Source organism: Rousettus aegyptiacus, unplaced genomic scaffold, assembly GCF_014176215.1.
Source record: "Rousettus aegyptiacus isolate mRouAeg1 unplaced genomic scaffold, mRouAeg1.p scaffold_m13_p_8, whole genome shotgun sequence".
Taxonomy (NCBI): domain Eukaryota; kingdom Metazoa; phylum Chordata; class Mammalia; order Chiroptera; family Pteropodidae; genus Rousettus; species Rousettus aegyptiacus.
Window position 1 is genome coordinate 85,671,378 of NW_023416311.1, and position 26,637 is coordinate 85,698,014.

The window sequence follows — 26,637 nt, forward strand, 5'->3', positions numbered from 1 at the left end:
TGCAATGTGGAATCTGAAGTCTTATTAGTGAACATTTCTTACTTAATTACATTAAAATCTATTAATCTATGTATGTCACATTTTGAAAGAGTCTCTTATCATTGCTAGATTTTGTAATATGCATCAGTTTTTTGGGAAATAATAGTTTACTGAGTTTTGTACATCTTCCAAATGTTGATGTATTTCATTAGACAATGGAAAAAGTTCCACATTTATTAATATCCCAATTTATCTTTCTAGAAATTAAGAAGCTGTCAAGTTCACGGTGGCAGTTAAAAGTTTTCTCAAATCCTAACTTTTGCTTAAAAGCTCAAATTTCATTATTGGCCCCTCCCAATATAGTTTTTTTAATATGAGAATCTCACTTTATTCATTTTGTGTGAAAAAGGCCAGCTAAGTACTCAACTGTGAATAACTGTAGATTGTCATTCATTCTTTCAAATAAAAATTGTAGTCCATAAAAGTCATTAGTTTAGCTCACAATTTAAACAATAGCACAAGGGTAATTCTTTGAGATAACCATCATACTTCATAATGGAACAGAAGTGCTTTATACATGCTGCTGATTTTGTCACATGGAATAATAAAAACACTAAAAGCAGATGTACTCATCTGTTTTTGAGAGTGAATAATATAAATATTTTCTACATCAGATATTTTAAGAAACTGGCATGTTTTTGAATATAAGTTTGTGGAGGTGATGAATTCAGTAACTACTGAAAATTTTTCTTTGGTTGAAAACTATTTCTCCTGGATTTTCAGCCATATTTATGAAATTTCAGATTAGATTTCATATAAGAAATATTACTTTTATTTATTGTATATCAGAAACTATATGAGACACTGAAACTATATAGTAAAAGAAAAAAAAAGCATAGCTGTGATACCTGTTCTAAACAGTCAAGCCTCGAATTCAGGCATATAAATAATTAACTTTAATATAATGAGACTTGCGATCTAATGGCGGCATTTATAAATTGATTTGTACAAACAGAAAAAGGGTAATTAATTCTTTGTCTAGAGCTAAGCTTGTGGTGTTCAAGTAAACTAAAAGGGCGCATTTAGTTGAAAGGTCAGTGTTGTTTATTATAGCTTGGGCTACTGTAAAATATAGAGCAGATTAATCAGTATCATTGCAGGAATGAGTAATATCAGTAAACTTGTCTGTGTTGTGTTTTAAAGGGCTGAAGTCTCCTGAAGCAATGACCTTATATTATTTATTAAAAGACAATAGCAATGACAACTGTTTGAGATTCACATGTATATGTGACAAACTAACGTATACTTCATGAAGAATAAAAGAGAACTCCAAAATTGAACTCAAGCCTAGGACTCCATGGGAAAATGAGGCCAGAAACAGATCTGTCAGTACCAAGTAAGTCAACATATTGTTTGAAGGTGAATATTGACTTGTCCTCTCATGAAACTAGCAAAGAATGTAAAAGTCAATGAACTATCCGTAAAACAGAAAATATCCACCCTAGAGCCTTTCATTTACAGTATTTGTCATCCCAGGTATGTGAGCAATAGATTATAACTGTCAGATTGAGTGTAAATGAATCTTAATGTATGCTTAGTTAGTAGTGATTAAAATGCTTACTTACATTAATACACCATGCCATTGTCTTTTGAGTCAGTTCTCTCTTGATAATAAGATGTTTCCCTCCTATGACACAATTCCAACTTGGCCATAATCAATAAAAAATAGTACACTTGATAAAAAAGGAAAGGACATGTGGAACAGCATGATCTAAACCTCAGATGTGACAGCATGTTCAGTGTGGCTTAGAGCAGAGGACAATGCTTGCTTGGGAAGGAAGGTTGGCGATGAAGCTGGAAAGCCGAGAGGCCTAGGCAAAATTGTAAATGTGCTCATATACCATACTTAGAAATTGGAACTTTATGCTAGATATTTAAAGTAATTTAAGTAGAGAAATAAGTCATCAGATTATCTTTGTAGCAGTGGGGAAGATACTTTGATGGTTGATGAAATGGAGGCAAGAAAATGAGTTAACAGTAATTGAAATAATATGGCATATAAATGACTTCTTGATGAATGAGGCACTACTGTACCAAAATATATTAACGCATCCATTTATTTGGCAGTTAGGATTACATATGTAACTTGCCGGGCAGTTGACAGCATTGCATTAGCCTTCCAGATTCCCAGGAATATGTCAGAACTTTTCATATCACTCACTCTATGGACATCTCACCCAGTTTTGCCTTACCAACATTTCCTTTTTAAGCTTGTTGTTTGCCCCAGTTACTATTATTCACTAAAAGATGTCCAGTTATTTCCTCTTATTGTTTTCACTATTGCTCCCTGTGGAAAAGGCTGTTTACACTAAGAAAGCTCAGAGACAGATCATATTAAGATTGTCCTTCACATTTGTTCTTCTAGGAAACCACCAGACAGGTCAAAATGACAAGTCTCTGGGAATGGGGCTTTGAAAGAGTTCCAACTCATCTTTCCTCCTCCAGTGACTGCTAGGTGATTGGTTTTCATTATGATTGTGGGCAGTTGGATATGAAGCTATTGTGGAAATAGAAATAGGGTAAGCTGAAAATGACAAAGGTCACTGTTCCTACCAGTGTTTTTCTTGAATAAATACTCCCCAGATTGTTGCAACTCTTTGGTTAATTTCCAGAGTTGTAAAAAAGCTGATTCTTCTAATTTTTGCCAGTATTGTCATTGTTTTTATGGGGGTGATTATTTTTGGAGGTGCTGTTTTCACTAAAGTCACCTCTTTAGGCTCATTTTAAATTTTAATAAATAATTATGTAAATTCATTGAAGGATTTTTCCTCTAGCTTTATCAAACTATAATTAACAAATACAATTGTATATTTAAAGTGTACAGCATGATGATCTGAAATGTGTATATGCTATGAAATGATTACCACACTCAGATAAATTAACACATTCATAGCCTCACATAGTTGCCATTGTGTGTGTGTGTGTGTGTGTGTGTGTGCGTGCGCGCACGTGGGGAGCTACTTACCATCAACTCTCAGCAAATTTCAAATGTACAATATAGTATTATTAACCATAGTTACAATGATACATATTAGATCTCAAGAATTTATTTATATCATAATTGAAGGCTTCTACTCATTGACCAACATTTTTCATTTTCCTCTCATTCCAGCACCTGGTACCTACCATTTTACTCTCTGTTTCTATGAGTTTAATTTTTTTTAAGATTCCACTTATAAGTGAGGTCATATATATTTGTCTTTAATTGTCTGGTTTATTTCTCTTAGCATTATGTCCTCCAGGTTCATCCAAGCTGTTACAAGTGGCAGGATTTCCCTCTTTTCTATGGCTGAATAAAAATGTGTTTTATATATACCACATCTTCTTTATCCATTCATTTATTGAAGGATAGTTGGGTTGTTTTCATAACTTAGCTGTTGTAAATAATGCTACTAGACAGATTTCATTTTCTTCAGATATATATCCACAGTGGAATTACTGCATCACATGGTACTTCCATTTTTAATTTTTTTATGAATCTCCATACTGTTTTCCATAATGGCTGTACCAATTTACATTCCCACCATCAGTATAAAAATGATCCCTTTCCTACACATCCTTGCCAATATGTCATCTGTTATCTTTTTGATAAAAGTCATTCTAATAGATATTCGAGGTCTTTTGTGGTTCCATACGAATTGTAATGTTTTTTCTATTTCTGTGAAAAATTGAAATTTTGATAGTGATTGCATTGAATCTAGAGAACATTTTAGGTAGCATAGACATTTTCACAATGTTCATTCTCTTTCAATTCATGAATGCAGGATATCTTTTCAGTTATTTGTGTCTTTTTTTTACATTTCTTTCATCAATGTTTTATAGTTTTCAGTGTACAGGTCTTTAACTTCCTTGGTTAAATTTATTCATAAATATTTTATTGTTTTAATGCCTTTTTAAATAGGATTTTCTTTACTTCTTTTTCATATAGTTTGATGTTAGTGTAGAGAAATGCTGTTTTTCTGTGTGTTGATTTTGTATCCTGCAACTTTTCTGAATTCATTTATTAGTTTAATAAATTTAAAATTTTCCATATGTAAGGTCATGTCATCTGAAAAGACAGACATTTCTATTTTTTTCTTTCTGAATGTCTTTTATTTCTTTTTCTTTATTCTGTTAATATGGTGTATCACATTTATTCATTTGCACATGCTGAACCATCCTTGCATTTCAGGGATAAATTTTTATCATGTCGTATGATTCTTTTAAAGTGTTGTTGATTTGGTTTCCTAGTATTTCGTTGAGAATTTTTACATGTGTGTTTATCAGGGATATTGTTCTGTAATTTTCTTTTCTTGCAGTGTCCTTGTCTGGCTTTGGTACCTGGCTAATGCTGGCTTTGAAAAATAATTTTAGAGTGTTTTCTTCTCTTCAGTTTTTTGAAAGAGTTTGAGAAGGAGTGGCATTAATTCTTTAAATGTTTGGCAAAATTCACTAAACCCATCTAGTCCTGAAATTTTCTGTGTTGATTACTGATGCAATTTTCTTACTCATTATTGGTCTGTTTTAATTTTTTATTTCTTCATGATTCAGTCTTGGTAAGTTGACTATTTCTAGAAAGGTATCCATTTCTTTCAGGTCATCCAATTTGTTGGTGTATATTGCTCATAGTAATCTCTTATGAGCCTTCATATTTCTGTTGTATCAGTCGTAATGTGTCCTCTTTCATTTCTAATTTATTTAACTCCTCTTATTTTTCCTAGTTAGCTAAAGGTTTGTCAATTTTGTTTTGTTGATATTTTCTGTTGTGTTTATAATTTCTATTTCATTTACTTGTTTTCTGGTTTTTGTTGTTTCTTTTTCTTTTTATAACTTTAGGATTAGTTTGTTCTTCTTTCCAGTTCCTTGATGTACGAAGTTAGATAATTTATTTATAATTGTTATATCCTCTTGATGAATTAACCACTGCATTATTATATAATTATTTTAACAGTTTTTGAGTTAAAGTTTTATTTTTCTGATATTAAGATAGCTACTCCTGCTACCTTTGGTTTCCATTTCTATGGAATATCTTTTTGTATCTTTTCACTTTTAGCCTATATGTGTCCTTAAAGCTAGATGAGTTTAAACTTATTTTTAATATCAATGGACTCCTATATCATTTTAGTATATCAGATTTCCTGTCTTATTCTATCTGGTAATTTCTTGTATTGAATTTCCTGTTTTATTAATTAGTTATTCTTGCACTGGAGTTATATCTTGCCCTCAACACTTCTAGAATTTTCACTCTTTCCCAAAGCCTAAGGTAGTATGATATAGGGAAAAATAAATATAATTAAAGACAAGGGACCTGAGGTTGATCTTTGGCTTACAGACTTTACTGAATGTTGGGCTTAGGTACAACATTTAGCTTTTATCATCCCTAGTTTTCATACAATCTGACTTTACAAAATCGCTTAATCATTTAGGGGAAAAAATTATGAAGAAAATGTATTGACCCAATTTAGTAATTAAATATTTAATGAACATATAACCTGGAATTTTCACTCTTTCCCAGGGGAGAGGCTTATTATTATTATCAAGATTTCATTAAATGACACCTATGATCTGTATCAAGGATTTATATAAGTATGCCATTTGAAATGCTTTTCATTTTAAAAAAGCAAACTGTTTTCAAAGTATTTATTGTTAATTTAATACACAATAAAAATTACAATGCATTAAATGAGTTGCCCTTTAATCAGAAGTGAGTATCAAAAATGACATAAACAAGTGATATCTTGGAGAGGATGCCTGTTTCAAATAAAAACTTGGCTTCACCTACTGTTCTAATCTATGTACTGAGTACAGCATCAATCACCATCTGTCGTTCTCCTCTCATTTACTTAACTTGCCTCAACATATATTTGTGTGTGTGTTTTTTGGAGGTGGATATAGGGTGGGGTGGTTATACACCTTCTGCCTAAGTTTCTTTTTTAAAATGTGGCCAAATGTCAACTACTAATTTTTCTTTCATTTTTAATATTTAATCTCAATTTTTTTGTGTATAAAAGTAAAAAAATAGAATTACAGGATAAAGAGATTTGTTCACTTTTCTAAAATAATACAGAATTTTATGCAAAATGCAAGTTACTCACTTTATTATTAATAAATAAGATTGATTTTCTTTTAAATAACTTTCTTCTGATTAAAAATCAATACAAACTTATTACTGAAAATTTAGAAACAAGAGCGAATACCATGAAAAGAATAAAAGTGACTTGTGATACTCATATCTACAGATAATATTTATTTAAAAATTAACATATATATACATATATACAAATATTAAATGAAGGTTTAAATCTTATTCTTGCTTTAGTTTTTGTCCAGCTACCTGTTTTGTCATTACCCTCTGTTTGGTTTATTTACATTTTTTTAACCGTATCTGCTCTACTATGAGTAATTATTTACTTCGGTTACCAGGAAAACAAACATTGAAAGTCAATTTTTGTAACCATTTTACTACCTGACTGAAAAGATTTTAAATGAGTCTTGGTCTATCTTTGGACTAGAAAATTATTTACTTAAGTATTGGAGAGGATTTTTAATCTTACCAAATTTAGGTGTGTGTTAATAAAATTATAGGCTTTCGAAAATTGGATTTATGTTTTGGTTATGAGGAGGAAATTTGAGTCAGTACTTACACTCAAAATTAGAGTAACTCCTCTAAATTTCTTCTATCCCACAATTATAGTACAATGAAGACATGTTCTTTGTTCATCAAATAGAATTTATGTAAGATATGTTGACTTTTGTCCCCATATGAGAGAGGAGGCTTTTATTATAAAAATACTAATGTTTTTTCAAAGGTAGACTTAGCTATAGCAAACCTCAAGAACACTGTTATTTCTTGATACATCAAGCACTTATTTGATAATTTTCTTAAAAAATTCCAGTATGTGCAAGAGTATATATATCATCCCCTGGTCCTCTGTAGTATGCCATCATCTATGAGGCTTCTCACAATTTCTCAGGCCATAACACTGATTTGATGACTGTCATTTTGTGTAGTGCTGTCAAAACACTTAATTGACTTTTCAAAGTAATAAACATTGGCATTTAGACTTCAGTGTACTGAGCTGAAAAGTGTTTCCGTAAGGACATTTAAGGCTGAAAGTAAGCTAAGTAATTTAATGCAGGAATTGAAAATATGAGGTCGTATCAGTGTGGCTTATTTTTACCACTTTAAACTTGCCAAAATTGGTTTATAAGTGGTACTCGTTCTGACTTAATTAAGAAGTAAATCTGGGGAAAAAGGGAACGGAATTTAGTAGAATTGATTAGATAAAGGTATAAAGGTTTGTTACATTCCACTTCCAACTGCTGTGCTTTTCCAACTCATTGTGCTTTTCCCCTCTCTCTCCTTCAGATTTCTTACTAATAAACTATATTTTCTTCATTTTAATGGAAATGGCTTCAGCTAGTTGTTATTCTAGGAAAGGAGGGTAGTAAAATAAAAAGTCTAAATGCTAAGATACTAACTGATAATAGCCGATGGCATTACATTCTTTGCCTCCTTTACCTTTAGCAGTTATTTTATATTTTTAGGCTACTAACCCATATAATTCTAAAAAGTTTTAAGGTGACTGAAAATGATCACAGTTAAAATGCTTTCTTAAATACATTATTTCAGGAAAAATCAGGCTTCGAATGGAAAGGAACATATGTATGATAAAGACAGGAAAGATTCTCATGAAAAGGGAAGGCTTACTAACAGTCTGAAGATGGAGAAAGAAGAATGAGATTCATATCTCTGAAGATCTCATAATAAAGCACTATTTTTTTTGTGTGTGATTGAATGGTGAGTCGTTTGATGCCATCCTATATGTTAATAAATGAGTAATATGGCTTCATTCCATCCCATAAAATGTGATACCCATCTTGCTTCCAGTATTTCCACAGATTTCTAATAGTTTATACTATTATACTTTATGATAAATGTTTTCATAGCTGATATCTATATTAATATTCTTATCCAAGCATCAAATTTTATAGTGTGATATGCATACCTCTGCTTCTCTTCTCTTGATTTGCCAATGTTGGCTGTGTGTAGCAGAAATTTACAAAGGTATACTAAAGGTTTGGGGAAAACAAAGAATAATTGCATCACACATAAAAAAAAAAACTGCTTTATATTTGATTCCAGATGCCATTCTTTTAAAAATTGCATTAGTTATTTCCTTCTCAAGAGAAATTCTAATGGCAGTGTTCCTCTGATGACACCTTGCTGTGAGGAGTAACCTCTCTTCATCATATATTTTTTATTTTTTCTGAGGCCCTTACAGCATCTCTCACATTTACAGTAGACAACGCCTGAACACCAATAACTCTCTAACTCAGAATATTATGTATTTATCTTTGTTTTCCTCTCCGTTTTTAGACAATCAGTAAGAGAAGAACTTTGTTTTTTACATCCGAAAGGGTCACCTAGATATTTTACTATTAAAATTCTCTGGAATTTTATTTCTTCTTTAGAAGATATTTGCGGTTATGATCAACATTTGTTTAGAAAATAATTATTTTCCTCCATCTATATTAACTATTCAAGTTAAGAGATTACAACCCAATCTATGTACTAAGTTACACGAAAATTTCTTTGGAAATGTTGAAGCTAGTTTTCCAAGTGACATTAATATAAGGAGCAGACAATATACTGTTTGGGTGATCATGCCAAGTTATCTATTCCAAGAAAGAAAAGTACATAATAGTGAAGACGGAGGACAACTGTAAAATATACTAAAAATACTCTGATAGTCCTACATGCATCTGAGCTGGAAGGTATAAGTTTATAACAGTATTCCTTGGCTATTTTGATCATGAAATATGCAGTATTTTTGAATTTTACATATTAAGCACTTAGGTTTTTTCTTCATGAATATGACAAGGAAAGAGTCCAAATCTATTTAAAAATATTTGGCGTTAAATCTTCAAATAAGGATTTTCTAATTAAGCAAAGATTGTTCTCCATATTTGTAACAGAGAATATATTTAATTCAGCATTGTAATTTCAACTGTGCTCTGCTTTAATATTAGCAGTATTTATTTAATAGGCAGAAGACAATTATGAAGTATTTCAAATATTTTATCAGAGTGTTCTTTAGAAATTATTTTCTGTTTCTCAGAGCTTTTGAAAATGGATAGAATGAGGAAGAAATGATACAGTGGGTATTGAAAGCTTATGTTATCCAACAACTTCATTTGAATAAACTTAGAGATTAGGGATAGTTGTTAAAATTGAAAATCAAAGATATGTACACTGATAAATGAAGCAAATTCTTTTACTTAATATTTTCTCCATATAAAGTTATAGGAAGAAATAGATTTGTCCTGTATTTTTCCATTTTTAAAGTGATCTTCAGGAAATCTACATTTTTTTCCTTTGGCGTCACATATTAGTCACTTTTGGATAGCTAGAAATTTCTAATATAAGGTTTTTGCAATATGGAGGATAGAAACAATTTCATAAATATATAAAAAATTATAAATACTCAAGAAAATATAATTTCTGACTAGTAATGGCAGTTTTTACATTTTTATATAATTTTATTAACCAATGTCACCCCAATATATTTAATAATGGCAGTTTTTAAGAAATTAAGAAATTTATATTAGGAGGTATTTCCTTAAGGCATTAACTTATACTGCCTTAGAAATTGCCTGGAAGGAACAAATATAGGTTTTTTATGACCTCAGAGAAATGGTCTTAGAAATCTTGAGTCACATGGTTGAATAGCACTTGCTATAGAATTTGTCCCTATGTTCTCATGTAATTTCCTTATCTAGAATTTTCTTTTTTTTCCATATATTTCAAGCAAGTAATAACATACTCCTCAGTCACCACAAGAATTTTCTGATCCTTAAAATCTGTGGTACATTGCACCATGCTGTTTCCATGGTTGCCAGTTTTCTCTACTTATTTACTTGTCTATCCATCTCATCAGGGCTCTGCTTCATGCTTGTTTCAGGGACTAGCTTTGCTCAGGTTGGAGATCAATTGTCTAATCAACTTCCTGAATGACCACCATTTTCCATTCAGTGTGTGTTCTCTGACCTCTAAATGATTACAGCTCTAGAAATAGCTGTAAAAAAGACTTGCTCTTTCATTTAATTTTGTATATCTCCCCATAAAGGAACTTAGAAAGTCAGAGGACACTATAAGAATATCACCAAATAAATGTCCTCGTTCAATTCTGAGAACTAGTTGGGCAGGGTAGATATATATAATATATTTGTGTGAATGTGTATTTACACATAAACTTCAATAAGAATTTTACACAATATGTATATATATATAATTTTATTCAGATTTAACACTTAAAAAATAGGTCATAGAAAAGTAACTTGTCCAAACTTGTAAAACTAGTGTCTTACAAAAGAAGATTCAAACTCATAATTCTTTCATTCAAAACCCATGCTTTTACCATGCTGCCATGCTGTGTCTTGAACCAATTTTTATTGACTTGACTGACCAACCAACTTAAACAGTTGAACCTTATATCCCTATGCACATCTTTTCCATTCATTCCATTGCCATGAATCCCTGAAAGTTTAATAAATGAGATGTGCTAATTAGCATCTATTTTATAAGTGGAATGGAAATTTTCATAGCCAAGCTTCCTACCCGTGGAAAAAAAAGGCCCTTTTTATGTGAAGCTCAGGGCCCGATGAGTAATCACAGCACACCTGTCAACAATATGAAAACACTCTTTTGAAAGTTGTGATTTTTTTTTCAAAAGACTGTCATAAAAAGAATCTATCTTTTTAAACTTCATGTGGTGATGCCTCACTGCGATGACTCAGCAGGTATTCTTATGACTCCCTAGGCATTAGGTAGTTTTGAAATGATTGCGTCAGATCTTCAAATTCACTAATCTTCTAAAGAAATTATTTTAAAGGGATTTACTTATGTCATTAAATAGATTTGAAAGGTCAGGTTTGGCCTGAACAAAATCATACAGTAGATAATATTTGTCTCTGTTTTGTTAATTTTATTATATTTTTCCATGATTTTTTCTCATTTTATGTTTTTATATCTCTCTGAGTTTCTCCTATAACAGGAAATTGAAATATATATAAAGATGTGCATAACTAACAAAATGACACACTCAAAATTTTAGTTTTTAAACTCAAAGAATAAATCTTCTCTAGTAAAAATATCAGTACTGGAGACTATTATAACTGACAGGATACATTCTGGCTTCCTTACCTCTATCCCATGGAAATGACTATTTTTCTGTCTTCAGTAGTCGAGTGTAGTAGAGATCTCACCAGAGAAGATGGCTTTCTGTAGTTATCTTTAATCTCTCTGATTCCCATCACGCGAACTAGCCCTATTTATTTCTTCTCTCTTCTACCAGACACTTTTTATCCCATGCTTTAAGATCCTCAGAATATTAGGCTTGCTTCTAAGATTCCCAACTGTTTCCTTATCTGCCTCACTCTCTAACAATTTATATTTTTAAAATTATAACATTACTATATCTTTATTATAAATGTTATTTCTTAAAAAACAATATTCAGTTATTTAGAAGTATCATAATCTATTTTAAAATTTTATTTAAATTTTTTATTTTTTTTCGAAATTATGAGTGCTTCAGGAAGGAAACCTTTGCCCATAAACTTTTGTGCATGCATCTTAATAATTATTTAGGTTAATTTATTATAAGGAAAATTAATGGCTTAATAACCTTTTTTTAATTTTTAAAGAATCTTTATATTATATATGTACATATGTGCAAATATCATTTTCTAGGAAAGTTATGGCAATTAACACGTTTACTTCTGTAACATATGCTTTGTATTTTTCATAACATCATATATTTTTAATTTTGTGTTTATTTGATAGGTAAAATTATTAACTTGCATTATTTTAGTTCCTAAAGAAATTGAATTTTTTCCAATTGCTTGTTTAATACATTAAGGCTATATAGTTACATGTACATTATTATACCATTTGTTGTAAATATTTTCCAGTCTGTTTTTTGTCTTTTAATATTGCTTATGGTTTACTTTTTTGTACACTTATTTATGAGGTAAGTATGAATTCTATTGGTTTTTCTTCTGTGATTTCTCTATTAAAAAGAGCAACTTTAAAATAATGATTTATAAGCAAACCTTTTCTTACCAAGGATTTCATTTTTATACCCTTGAACCATGCTCCAAATCTCTCACATTGGGAGAGAGAAAAAAAGGACTTGAAACAGAAAGACTCTTCTTTGTAAGATTAAAACAAACAAACAGGACAGATCACACTAGGCTAAAAAGAAAGTCACACACATGGGTGCTATTTATTATGTTTTCTGTCTCATAAAGTTAAAAAAACAGTACTTTCTCTAACCAACCTGCAGTTTCAATTGTAGTTAAAATAGCCACAGATACAAAAGAGAGTATAATCTCCATTTCCTATTAATTCCCAAAGAGTTTTTTGTTGATGTTGTTGTTCTCAGACTTCCTTACTGAGACTTTATTTTTTTTTGCTTTAATTCTAAGGATTCTTCTCATTAAAAAGTTGAAGTCCTCTAATTGATGACTTGTATGTTGTTATCTTTCCTTTTTATCCATGAGTCTTTTCTAAATCCTATTTTTGAGCCCACTAATCAGGAAAATCCTTTCATCTCCTTTAGACCTTGTAGAATAACAAAATATTGGCATGCAAAAAAGTGAATTTAGATACTCGCCCTACACCAAATACAAATTTAACTCGAAATTGGCTCTAATTCTAAGAGACCAAATTTTAAAACTTTGTCAGCTGGTAAATGGATAAACGACAGGTGGCATATCCATACATTAGGATACTATTCAGTAATATAACTAATCCTGATACATACTCTACCATGGATTAACCTCAAAAATATTATTCAAAGTGGAAGAAGCCAGAACTAAAAGGCTTCACAGTATGATTCCATTCATTTGGTGTCTTCCTAAAAGGCACAGAGACAGAAACCAAGTTACTGGTTGCTAAAATTGGAGGTGGGAATGTGGATTGACAAAACTTTTTGGAATCATGGAAATAAGCTACCACTGGATAATGGTGACGATGGCACAACGGAAATTAACTAGCTGAATTTTTAATATTTAAAAATAACTGAGTTTTGCACTTAAAATATATAAATTTTATATGTAACATACTTTAATAAAGGGTAAAAATTTGTCTACTTCACACTTAACGTTGATATATCTGTGGTGCAAATGAATACAACTTGAATTATAGCTTTTTTTCCTACTCATTAAAATTCTCAAATTTAGAGACACTTATCTTCAGTTCAGCTCTAAGTTCCTTTGCACATCTTCTACTCATGATAGGCATTTAACAAATATCACAACCAGTCAACTCACTCTCCACAGGAATTATGAAGCCTTAGTTTCATCTTTTTATTGATTATTCTATTTGGTATTTTATGCCAGAAATTTTAATGAGATACTTATGTACAATAACATATAATTCTCATAATAATGCTATAATGGATGATTTTTGCCACTTTAAAAATGAAACTATATGACATACATTAAGCAATTTATCATAAGTGGGGGGTGGTCAAGTGAAGATGTGGAGGCAGACAGTCTATGCATTTAATTTTTGTTATTATATCCTTAACTTTACTGCTGTAAACCCTCATGCCTGGAGCAATGGCAAAAGGAAAGGCCTCAAGAAACATTTTTTATTGAATTAATCAATCAATTAATTAATATGTCTGAGAAACACACTCTGAGTTTTCTACATTACCATGTCCCCATTAATTATTATGTACTCTATAAGCATATACCAAAAAAAAAAATGCTTATCTTTTTCCAGTTCCTTGCTGCAATTATCTTCTGAAAACATAATGTTTCAACTCCCCCACAAAATGTGTGAAAGCTTTGAAAGCAGGTGGACATTGACAGTGTATCCCCCTTGTTTCATGATGATTTGATTCAATGTGCAAATGATGTAGTTAATCGCACCACGAAGTAATTCCTAAAGCCTGCCTGTGACTGCACAGTAAAAGACTTATACTGCTTTATATATTCAAATTTTTACTATAGGACTTTACTTGCTACTAGGATTCCTAAATAGAAAATGTGTTCCATTATTAATATTTTTGAATGTATTAGAATCATAGTATCTTGCTAAACATCAAAAATCATACCTATGGTCAACTAATACCATGGGTAATATATTTCTCATAACTCTAAATCTTTGTGTAAATTTATATGTCTTTGACTTTTTGAATACCAATGCTTAGCTAATAATCTTATTTAATTACTTTTTGAAGGTATCTCTGAATAGATATTCAATGGTATGTTTTTACAATGCAAATGAAAACTTAGTTAATAATATTTTCAATTCAGTTTCCTAGGATGGACGAAGTCTCTTAATCATCCATCATCATAGAAAGAAATGACAATAATAAAATATAAATGAGTTGAAGAGTTGAAAATGGTCATTACAAATTTTTTTATAATTGATTTTAAAAATTCTGAAAAGAGTTCTGTATAGGGATGCATACACCATTTATTAATTGGCCGATTATTTTTTATATTGATTGATAAACATGTCTTGTGGCTATTCATTTCCATAAATTGAATGCCATAGTTATGAAGTCATTAATATTTAATTATTGATATTTCTAAATAGAAGAAAAATGATTATGTCATATGTACTATTTAATAATTGCAGTGATGCTGTGGTGAGTTGCCCAGCTCTCCGCTTCAGAAGTGAGGTGCTTCCTGCTGCTGATATGTTTGAACTGAATCCCTTTTTTAGAATTTTTCTTAACCGAAGAGGCTAGCCTTCCCAAAGTAATGCAGTCAGTGGTGGGCAGTCAGTAACCAATGACTGGTAGATGCTGGTTGTAGAGGGCCAGCCCACCTGGGCACAAAGTTCAATACCATGAAACAACCATTCCAATTTCACTGCTCCCTGTGGGATGAACTGAGGCTTCTGTTGTGGCTATTAAATTTCACAGTGTTTCTTAGAAAATCTGATATTAGACAGTCGATGCCAAGTGTGGTTTAAGGATTCTGAATCTAAAATGGATTTGAAGCTGGACCACTAGCCCACTAGCTGACTTTAGGAGCCCTGCCATCACTGGTAGGTTGAAAAGGGATACCTCTGGCATGCTATCAGGTGAGGTAACAACAATCACTGGGATGAAATACCAGAGGATGGTATCTCAGATTTTAAAGAGTACGAAGTGATTATAAGGACGAGGAAACCGAATGGCTGTTGCTAAGTACTATTTGCCCACCTGAGAAAGACAATGAAAATCTGAGCCAAAGTGTGAATATGGAAGGGTTTCCTCAACAGTATATAAAGCAACTGATTTCTTATAACTGGAGGGCAGAAAAACTCAGAATCATGCCTAAGACTTAATTATAAGAGTAGCTGACCCACATAGAATGTTGACTTTTCAGCCCTGGTAACCCAAAGACATGAAGTCCAGGTCCCTGATCGGCAGGTGCACAACCTGAGGAGGAGTTCTCCTTAAAATTTGTGTCCCAGCTCCTCCCTAACCTTACCCTACATTCAGAGGACCTGCCTCTGAGAAGGAGAACACAACTGGCTAGTGCTAATGCTTCCGGGTTGGTCATAATGAAGCTAGTTTTACAAATGTTGAAAACAATGCAAAACGGTTCAGCTGCTGTTACAGTAAGGAACTGCCACCGCCAGAGTGAAAAATCATCATTTGAATTTATGGGGGGAAAAAAGAAAAAGAAGAAGCAGACGGAAAACCCATAAGAGCAGGCAGTAAGAGCGAGTCATTTCTTCTTCTAGCCTTTCAATTTCTCTAGTGATGCATCCTAGCAGATCCTATAGAGTCATCAAACAAAGCAGAAATATAGTCTGCAGAGACCTAGCACCAGTATACAAAAGTGAATCTACAAAGCAGAATGCAAAAGAGTAAAACTGAGATACAATCATTTAGTAATTGCTTTGGTAGATTGACAGGAGGTAAAACCTAACTGCAGAGCGAAGAGAAGACTTTGAGACTGTGAGTGTATGAAAGTCTTCAAGTTTCTATAAAGTGATGCATGAAAATGGGTCATTAGAGGTGCCTGAGAAATCAAGAAGAAATTGTTAAATAGAAGAAACATTTTTAAGTAGAACAATGTATGTTGAAAGGAGTGACTGAGTAAAAGAAAAAAAGACAAAGAAATCCTGCAAATATAAAAAAGGGAAAGCCACCAGAGTGGCGTTCTTGGGTAGGTGAGATGGGGTATGGAAGGTTTGGCCTTGGAAGGAGACACAGGGAGTTTGCACATATTAGTAATGATGGCAGACTTCATAAGAACTGATGAAGTTGACTTTATAGTTGTGGTAGAAGGAACAAGTGAATGATGCCCTCACTGCTTTTCTCAGTAAAGTAGAAAGCAAGATTACCAGCTGAAAGCAAAGAGTGGTGAGACGGGAGATAGGGTTTTTTTTAAATATTTGTTGAAAAGTGTGGTAGAAGGAAAGGACTCCCTTGCATTAAGTGTCGGCATGGTTATGTGCTTTCTCTAATTATATTCAATTGTGAAGAGAGAGGTATGCAGTAGATTGACATTTGTATAATGCTAAGATTTGGGTTTAAAGGGATAGAGGGTCAAGGGAATGATTATAATAATAAACTATTGAATCTAAGAAGACTAAAGTACAAGTTAGAATAAGAAATGTGAGAGAGTGGAAAGATTACGGTGAAAGGATACTAAGCTGCACAAAATGAGTGACAGATAGAATGTGCTGAAAAGAAAGACTTAGTAAGTTTGACCTTCTAATCTATTTTGGAAGGTAAAAATGACCCCATAAGTAAGCAAGCGTACATTATGTACACAATTTAATGCTTAACGCAGAAGTGGTTTTGAGATAAAGGCAGACTTTTTCTTTACCAGTAAATTTTTACAATATTAAGTAGACAGCAAAGTGGTTAGATATAAAACGGATTTATGTGGTTCGAATCAATATAAGATGCTAGGCATTTGTGACAAGCATTTTATATTTTATTTCATATAATAGGAACTGTAGAAAAACTGAGCCCCTGACTTCTTGCTCTGAGATAATTTAACTGGAAAATTAGGAAATATTAAGTCTCTGTTCCTTCGGAACTGAAACCAACATACATTCTTGTGCCTATGCTAAACGATTCTAGGATGAAGCATACTTTCCTCTTTTATTTTTTTATTTTATTTTATTTTATTTTTTGTGCTAAACAATACAAGGACTGGCCAAAAATCAATTGAACTACTTGCTCCAAGAAATATTTGCTTCTGGAAGATAAGAACAACTAACTTTGGTTGGCAGAATTCTAAGGTGAACTGCAGTGATCCATTCTATTGCTTAATCCTCTTCCCTTAGTGTGGGTGGGTGGTATTTATATGGCATCTATGCAATATAATATAGTAAGACAGTAATATCACTTCTGTAATTGTGTTATATGGCAAAAGTGAAGGTAATTTGCAGATATAATGAAGGTCCTGAACAGTTGACTTTGAGATAATTAAAAAGAAAGCTATTTTGAGCAGACTTGCCCTAATTAGATGAGTTCTTTAAAAAAGGCACTGGTATACCCTGCTGAAGTCAAAGAGATTCTCTTATCTTTGAAAAAGCAAGCTATCATTCCCACAGATGGTCTATAAGAGATCTGCATGGCAAGGGACAATGAAGATCTCTAGGAGCTGAGAGAGGTGCCACCTAGCTGGCATCAAGAAAACAGGGAACTCAGTCTTACCACCGCAAGGAACTGAGGTCTGCCAGCAGCCATGTGTGCTTGGAAGAAGATGCTTTCGAGGAAAGCAGTCTGGCTGATACCTAGATTGCAGACACATGAGACCTTGGACAGAGAACCCTGCTAAGCTATGCCCTGACCCAAGGAAATTGTGGGACAATAATTGTTGTTTTAAGCCACTAAGATTATGGCGATTTGTTATGCAGCAATAGTAAACTAATATACTCAATTAAATATCAGCATATTTATCAAATATCACACTTTTCTCAATACTTACATTAATATCCTTACCTTCTTGTTTCTCATAATGCCAAGGCTATTGTATCAGAAATTCTGCCCAACTTAACCAGTTTTCTTCCTTATAAGACCTGCCTTAAAAACACCTAGCTCAGGTCCTAAAACTTCATAAATACCTTTCCCTGAATTCTCTTTTTTGAGATATCAACAAGACTGTCAAGCTGGTGTTCTATCTTATGCAATAGGTCTGATAAAGTGAGTTTCACTTGAGCACCAGGGTTTCTGGGATTCTTTTGGAGAGTCAACATTAATGCAGCCTCTAATATTTCAAGTAGTATCAATTAACCAAATATTCAGATGAATCTGATAGGAAAATGGGAAGTTTAAATGTGTGCGCAATAAATATGCATTTACATAAATATAAAGTGAATATATATATATATATACATATATATATATTCTAAACAGTTTTGGAATGTTTCAAGTTATGGCTCATTATAGTTAGGTGGTAAAGAGTTACAATCTGGAAATATGTTATAAGTAACCCCCTCATGTTCACTTCCATGGAACTAATGTATTGAATAAGGATTCATTTACCACAGGCATCAAAATAGAAAATGTTCCAAGCTGTCTGTATATTCCCAAGTGGTTTTTAGGGCAGAATGAAATTTATAGTTGTCTGTACAGAACTCAGTGTCCCAAAGTACATAAACAAATCATTTACCTTGTGCTGCTTTCCAAGGATGCTATCTAAAATAAGAAAAAATAAAACAATCAAACAAGTAAAATATATTTGAATTTAAATTGTTGTAGTAGTTATTTCATGAGTTTCTTCAGAGGCAAACATTGAAAGCATTATTTTTAAAGTTTAAATACATAAGCAATGGAAATTATTATATGTTAACAAACAGCCCAGCACTTACCAATATAATTCTTTCCAAATAGGTAGTAGACGTGGATGAAGCTGAGCTTGAATTACCTTAGTCTTAATTGACTTCTTGAGTCCATGGTAAGTAGTTTGCTTCTTTTTACTAATAGATGCTTCAAAATATACTTCCGTTTCCTCACTAGTAGATAGCAGCATCTTTGCTAATATACAAATTAGAGGATATACTTCTATTTACATACACTATGTTAAATAAATTAGTGTGTCATCTTCAGAAATAATATTTCTTGACTCTGTAGATGGGCCTATACTTAGCATAGTGGTAAAGGTCAGCAAACTGGCCTATGGGCCAAGCATAGCCCACCACTTATTTTTCTATAGTTCATGATGTAAGGATATTTTTACATTTTTAAAAGGTTCGATAGTAGTAATAATAGCATTTTTCAACACATGAAAATTATATGAAATTCAAATTTCCGAGTCCACAAATGAACTTTTACTGGGGTCATGTCAACATTCATTCATTTCCTTGTTGTCAATGATTATCTTTGTGCTATGTCAGAATTGGGTAACTGGAGCAGAGATCAGGGGTGCTCTGTTCATCACTGTGCCCTGCCACTGGGTGTACTACAAAATCTCGGGGATGTGGTTATAGCTCAGTGATGTTTCGAGTGCCATGTGTTATTGCCATAGCTCGTTATTTTATTTAATGCATGTATTTGTGTATGCCTAGTGAATATTTTTTATGTCAAAACAAGAAGAGAAAAGTGGACTTTGAACTCTGTTCTTTTGAGACAGAATGTTGTTGGGTTAGTGGTTATCTAATTACATGGCAAAGGACTGTGTACATTAAGCATTGATGTTATAACTGGGTTAAAAGAGCTTTTTACCAGACTAAGCTCCCATCATAATCTTAATTCATAGGAAAACAATGATCAAAAAAATTAAAAAATTTAAAATAGAATATCTCATCAGGGCAGAATTTTTCTAAGAAATAAAAAAAAAGAGAAAGAAAATAAGGCTATAACCAGTTTCCATACAGCTCCTTTGCTAATCAAGCAAAGAAAGCCATTTACCAATAGTGAGTTAATTACATCATGGTTGATTTCAGGAGCTGAAGAAATTTGTCTTCAGCTTGTTTAAATCCATTAGCCTTTAAGCAAGAATAGTTTTCTGAGTGGTTAGAACATTGGGAGAACATCAAAAGGAAAACAAGACAAATTATTTTGAGTAATTGTCCTCGATTCATGATGAGTTGCCCAGTATTACCAGTGCTGTCACTTTTTTTTTTTTCATTCAAGAACGTAATGCAGAGTTTGATTTGACTGAAGCATTAGCCTCTATGAAGAGTCTGAGAATATTTTCAAAGTTTAGAAAGCTCTAATTCAGTACATAATTAAGTGGCATTCCCTAAGATTTTTAACACTGTTCATGTTAAAAATATGTGTGAGGTGGAAAAAGACATAGTTGAACAAATTTACAAAGCTTATGAAAAATGTAAGGAGTGTAAAACCTATGATTTTTTATTATATTATTAACAGGTATTTTATGGAAAATACTTAAATGTATTATGTGTTATTGAACCAACAGTGGCAACGATGAACTTCATTTGTTCTTATGGACTTGAATATCTTGACTTACTCCACCAGAGAACAGTTAGATGGCTTAGCAGTGTGCTTTTTTCTTTATGTGTGAAGTTTTTAGCTAAAGGACAAGATGGAATTTTCCTGAAGGAGAAGAATCACCCTCAAATACTAATATCAAATACCAAATGGCTTTGGAAATTAATTTTTGCTTAAGATTTGATAATATTAATGAATTTAACCAAATTCTAAGACAAAACAATGCTTATATGCGACACACCATAGAAAAGTCATTTTGACAGCTAATATTTTTAAATTGCAAATAATGTTTTGCTGCTTTATACATTTCCCTGTGCTGTCAAAAGTTAAAATGAGGAGCAAGATCTTCTTCTCCATGCAAATTATAGTGAACGTACTTGCTCAAACCACAGTTCCATTAACATTTTTCAAACTTCAACACAAATGCAAAAGAAATATGCGTATATTTAAAAATTTATTTAACTTTGCAGTTGAGGTGCCTCCACCAAATTTTCAGAGGGATTAATCTACAATGCTATGACATACTAAAATGCAAATATCAGGAAAAGAGCCTAATAGAATTATATAAATGCCTTTTAAGTGATGACTAAAACTTAATTAAAATCACATGCTAGCGAAGTGATATCAGTATCATCAGTATTTGACAATACCTGTCAGTATGAAAAGACATTTTTAAAGATGAAATACATAAAATTTTATTGTAGATCAGCATTAATAGATGAATATTTGTTATCAATTCTGATGATAGGGAACATTAACTTTGAATCCCAAAGGAGCAAAATGGTAGCCTTCCCTGCAAATAATGATATTCTTCTCATGAATAGATCTGTACTACAAAAAAAAATATTTTTAATTGTCGTTATTATATTTAGATTTCATCAAAAATTTTAAAAAAATTCTGTTATGACTACTCATGTGTAATAGCCAAGATTTTGACTCTTGGTTCATAAAGCCTCAGATATTTATTATTTGGCTCTTTACAGAACAGTGGTCTGAACTCATAGTTAAAAGATCACAGAACTTAAATATAGAAGGACAAATAATAATATAAGTTAAGGTTTTTAATGTGTCACATGAGAGACGTTGATAATAAAGAATGTTGGCATAAATGAATGAAGACCTCTCTGGGTAAATGTAATTTAAGTTGTGCCTTAAAGGTTGAATAGGAAGGAGACAGAAGAAGAAAGCATGGAAGAAGTTGCTTCATACAGGGGACATGATATACGCAAAAGACAAAAAGGCAGAAACACGCAAGTTATGTTTAAGAAACAATGGGATGAGCCTTTTGACTAGACAAGAAATTTTATTTAGGTTACAAGAAGCAACAGTCTGCAGACCGGAAGAGGGCTCTTACCAGAACCAAACAAGTCTGGGCATCAGATCTTGGACTTCCAGCCTTCAGAACTGTGAGGAAAAAAAAAATTTTTTTTCTGTTGTTTGTAAGCCACCCGGTCTATGATATTTTTGTTATTGCAGCCTAAGCTGACTAAGACACCAGGTTGGAGAGCACAGAGTTTATTTTGTGGCACTTTGGAGATTTATAATAATGAATAGGTTACTGTATATGAATTTTTCTGTTTATTCTCGATAACTTTAAGTAGCATCTTCTCCTTGATGTTTCCCCCAACTCCTTCTAGGTTTGCAGTATGGCTGAAAGAACACAGTTAAAGAATATTTGGCAGTGATTAATTCTTTCTGATGTTATATAGCTCAAGGCAGCTATAAATATTGTGGACTCTAAACTATGATATGTTGTCAAGAAATACATTTTATTGTTTCAGAGAAAGAACTGAAATATTTGACTTTTAAAAATTTAGTTTAGTAGCAAATATATGCCGCACATGCCATACAGTGATGTCACTTATGTTTAACCAGGTCACTTTTATTGATTCCTGCCTATAATTAAGACAGTTCAAATCCAAGCATTTGTCCTCAGATTGTGGTAGGAAAAAAAATGAAAAAGAAAGAGGGTTGGGATTGATAATACATTGGCTTTCTAATGCCTCACTTATGATATCATCTCAAGGTAGGGTGGAGATTCACTTCTGAGTAGCTAATTCTGTGAAGGATGAGAAGATATGTTTAGCCCTTTCCCCATAACCAGTTGTCTTTATCTTGGAGAGAAGATTTATTAAAGGTAATTTCAAAAACTGTAAGGTATGTGTCCTAGTCCATGAACAAATGCTTTGCAATAATCTATCCTATCTAATTATTAATTGAAATGATTGATTTTTTAAATAATTTTAATGCGGAAGAAAGGATATCTAGGTGATGCAAAATTTTACTTTAAAACTAACTTTTGCTTATATTTATTCACTTAAATATACTGTAAATGAAAACATTACTTGTCATTTTTTTTACATAGCATTTGCTTTAAAATAAACCTGTCTTGTTATATCTTGAATTTACAAGGCATATGAGTATATAGAAGTGGGATCTGGGCTTAAAAACATTTCACTACTCCTCTAAATGAAGAAAATATTTTTTTAATGAAGAAAGGAAATGGAAAAACGTTATGCTATTATTGCTATATAAGTCTTTATGTCATTTGACTATCTGTGGCTCCAAAGTTCTACCTCCAGCCTTGTTCAGCTCCATGAGGGAGCTTACATACTGTAATGTGAGATGTTCTTACATCTTAGTTTGTACAGAGTTGTTTTACTTATGTGAAATTATCCAATGTATAATTTAAATTTAAATGACATTATCATATTCCTCTTTCCCTTTTCCTGTGAGAAGGAAGGTGAGTAGACTAATTTTATCAGTTACTTTGTTGCCAGAGCAGAGAAAAGATGATCCGTTTCCTAGGGCCACAGTTACTATGAAAATGAAGAAAACATTCAGATTAGTGAATTGAGGCAGTAGAAATCCATAAGATAGAATGGACATCAAAACAAGAGAATCAGAAGAATGACTTTGAGAAAAGGACTATGGAGCCGGAAAATTGGGGGCCAGATAGCCAAGTGTATAATGACACAGAGGCTTGTTGATCTCTGACAAGTAAATACTTGAAAGTACAAACTTTCTTCTTCTTTTTTCCCCCCAAACTTTCTTGACACTTTTATTGTATTTCTTAGTCATACTTAGTTCATGGGTCAGGGAGAGGATGGACATATTTGAATAAAGGTTGACTATCTTAGGTAAAAGAAATAAAAATGAAATCTATAGATTATCTGGTGGAAGGAAAAAAGGAAAAAGACTAGTCTATAATGTATGAACTAGACAAGCCTGTGTCTAAGAGACACAGTGTCTCTCAGAATATTACTTAAGGATATTTATATTTGTTTGTGTGTATATTTATATACATATAAACACACACGCAAATACACGTACTCTTTCTGCGTTCAACAGTACTTTCTAAATGTATTTCACCAAACTTTTTTTAATGGAGTATTTTTTGTGTGAACACCATTTTCTAAAACATTTAGACACCAAGTTTCATTTCATGATAGCAATAGAATCATTCAGTTAGCAATCTAATCTTCTGTGTTTCTCTATTCCCAAAGCCTGGTATTTGGTGGATAGGCAGTGTCATTTGTTGACCCTCATTGCTTGGCCCAATAAACTAAGCAAACTTGTATTCATATACCTTTACAAGTGAGAAAACTGAAGGAGAAAGAAGCTGTAGTTTATGTCCCTAAGGATCATAGGGATTAAATGCAGATCTGTTTGCCTCATCCAGGGATATACTGTTTTGCTGCTCCAGGGAGAACCTATCCACATAAATTATAATGTGTGTGGCACCCTCAGACACAGATCCAGAAAATATCATTATCATCATGAGCTCCCCAATTGTCATACTTGTCTTTGCAAAACCTATGCTATGCACTTTCCATTCTTTTTGTTGGGGGAGGGTGCCCTTGCCTCTCTGTCCTCTCACAACTGTCCATCTCTAGCAGAAGTACATGGTTCTTAGGGAATCTCTGTGGATATTGGTCCTGGTTTGGGCAACCATAAAGGATTTAGTCCTGAATATGGGACTTTTAAAATCATGCTCATTTCTGGGCACCCTAGGTTTTCCGTTCAGTTTGCATCATCTATCTCTAAGGAGCACAAGAATGTGGCTTAGTTGGTACATTTTGGTCTCTTCCAGAATGATTGTTCTCCAACTTTAAAATGTGTATAAATTACCTGAGTGTCTTGTAAAAATGCAGATTCTGATTCAGTCGGTCTGGGGTGTGGCCGATATTCTGTATTTCTCATAAACTCCAAGATGATGTCTGTGCTGCTGGTCCACATACCATTTGGAGTAGTAAAGCCCCAGAATGTATTGAAAATCCAGAGGCAGATATTTCCCCCCATTTGAAATTTAGAATTTTTCAATAATCTTACTATGATAAGTGAGACCAAAATTTTCTTCTTGAGTTGTAGAATCCTGTAGTAAGCAATACCTGCTTTCCTGAGGTTATCAAAATTCAGTTGCCCCAGAGTTGTGAGGTGGCAGAGACTTTTTGTAAAGTTTCTACCTGGTTGTCATTGTGACATTAGAGCCTGGTTTTCAAATAATATAGAATTCTTCAGTAAACAATTAGAGGAAACTTTGATATGAATAAAATATTTGAAAAATTTATTAGATTAGTCACATTCCATACTAAAAAATACAGATTTATTCAATTCAATGGCATTTGATCACCCACTATTTTGAAGATCAAGTATTCAAAGGTGACTAAGATAACCCTGTTCTTATGGAGGCTGCTATCTGATAGAGATAAAAGATAAGTAAAAATAGAATTATAAGACTGTTCAGTAACCATAAAACAATATTGTTCCATACAAAGTACTATGGAAAAATACTATGAAAAAACAATGTGCAACTAATTCTAGGTGGGGCGGTTAGGGAGAACTTCAAAGGGGCAGAACGGAGGAGAAGGTGACGGCAACCTGAAGAGCGTAGTCGGCAGCACAGAGAGTAAAAGTGCGCTGTATTTGGAGTATCATGTCTCATGATATGTATGCAAAGTTCCAGCTTGAAATAGTGATAGTGGGAAGACGGGTAAAGATGAGTTTGGCAAGGAAATACAGGACCATATGTGGGAGAGCTTTGTGTATTATGCTAAGGAATAATAACTTTATCCAAATGACAAGATAGAGCAATTAGCAGTTATTAATTATGAGAGGACACAATGACATATGTGTAATAGAAAGTAACCCTGGTGGAAAAAAACGGGGGAGAGACTGGTAACTTTGGTGTGCAGGATTGGAAAGAGAGACTGGACTCAGAGGAATGAGTTTTAAAAAATTATTATAATAAGGATGATGAGGCATGAACTAAGGCAGAGAACATCTAGAAGATGGAAAGGAAAAAAAAGCAAATTTCAATTCAGGGAGTGAGGACAGAGTGACAAAATGAGGCATTTTAGCCATTTGGTAGAAATGATATTCTTTAGAGTTGGCAGTTACTATAAAGATCATTTGGTTAATATGATTGGGTTCTCTGTATTATAGCACGTTTTAAAAACACATACTTGTTTTTTAAATTTAAGTTAAATCTTTTTTTCTGTGACCAAGAACACAAATACAGATCCAGTAGTTCTTTCAGCCCTCCCACGCAGTCAGTGGCGGTGTTCAGGGACACCAGGTGGGTCACAGTGACATAAAGATGAACTGTCCTAGACACAGAGGGAAGCAAAGCCCTCCATCTCAGGACCGAGCTGATATCAGCTTGTCTATAATCAGCCTACATGAATTCCTGACTAACTTTTTTCTGCTTGTGATATATCTTGACCACAGGTTCTCTAACCACATATACTTATATTTTCCTCGGCCTCTTCCTACCTGTAAAGCCAGCCATGGTGATCAATATCAAGGAAAGTTTCATCGTGTTCTTCCCCAAGAAAGAAAGTAGAAACAAATTGATTCACAGATTGAGGTTTACATAAACTAAACTTTATGGTATCTGCCTTTGGGGCCATTAGACTAAAAGTATTGGATTTTGTGTTATCTGTGGGATAGAAAGACCCTTGAAACTATAAGATAGATAATTATTCTATAATATCATTTGTTTTACTTATTAAATGCTCCCTTTAGTTAGAAAATTATTTTTGGAAACCTCATAGGTACAAAATTAATGCACATGATCTGAGAAAATTGAATACATTATGACAAAACCCAGGGAAAATAAAATGTTTCTCTATTTTACATATAAAAGTTGTACAAACCGTTCAATGCAATGAATTTTCATTGAAGAGAG

General features: G+C 32.7%; 1 long non-coding RNA gene across 1 annotated transcript; it reads left to right on the top strand.

Moving 5' to 3' along the window:
* Window positions 1-1,267: 1,267 nt before the first annotated feature.
* On the top strand, window positions 1,268-21,855 carry LOC107498330. The gene is made up of 4 exons (XR_001594038.2): window positions 1,268-1,375; window positions 7,652-7,819; window positions 18,885-18,948; window positions 21,759-21,855. It is a non-coding gene; the product is annotated as an uncharacterized LOC107498330 (long non-coding RNA).
* The last annotated feature ends 4,782 nt before the right edge of the window (window positions 21,856-26,637 follow it).